Here is a 561-nt window from a genome sequence, read left to right on the forward strand (position 1 = left end):
CGCTGTTCCCACAACAAGGCCGGGCTGCCAACCAATGCACATGCTCTGATCGATGCCGGGCAGGAAATCTCACGCTCCAAATTAGCTGCCTTCTGCCCAGAACCTATCAGTGGCTTGATAACTTGAACATATAATTCTATACCTTTTACTCTTTAGACAATAATTCAACCTAATCCTGTGGCTGAAGCCAAGATTTCCAGCCCGAAAGTGCACTTGCCATTTGATTAAATACTAATAAATGCAAGAATAAAACACCAGTCCTTTATCTTACAGTGAATTCTTCAAAAAACCATAAACTCTCAAAATGCATTATTTCTCTGGAGAAGGGGACAGGTTCTTCCCCTCAAAGACAGCTGAGCAGCCTCGGAGTCTTCATGAGAAAAGTTACCACAGGATTTATAGTCCGGGCTCACAGCAAGACGGCGTCACCCTCCGGGTTCTCCGACTTCAGGTGACCTGCCGGTCAGAGGGGCCTCAGGCGGGTATCGGGGCAGCCAGCAATGGACAACATCACAGACGGGTCTGTGGGGCCCCCTAAACAGAAGATGACCTTCCACAACA

The 561-nt window shown here is 48.1% G+C and overlaps 1 protein-coding gene across 1 annotated transcript in view; it reads right to left on the reverse strand.

Annotated features, from left to right (window-relative positions):
- The window catches only part of MGMT (O-6-methylguanine-DNA methyltransferase), a 157,283-nt gene that overhangs the window by 131,745 nt on the left and 24,977 nt on the right, over positions 1-561 (reverse strand). The window lies entirely within an intron of this gene.

Source organism: Myotis davidii, unplaced genomic scaffold, assembly GCF_000327345.1.
Source record: "Myotis davidii unplaced genomic scaffold, ASM32734v1 scaffold72, whole genome shotgun sequence".
NCBI classification, from domain to species: Eukaryota; Metazoa; Chordata; class Mammalia; order Chiroptera; family Vespertilionidae; genus Myotis; species Myotis davidii.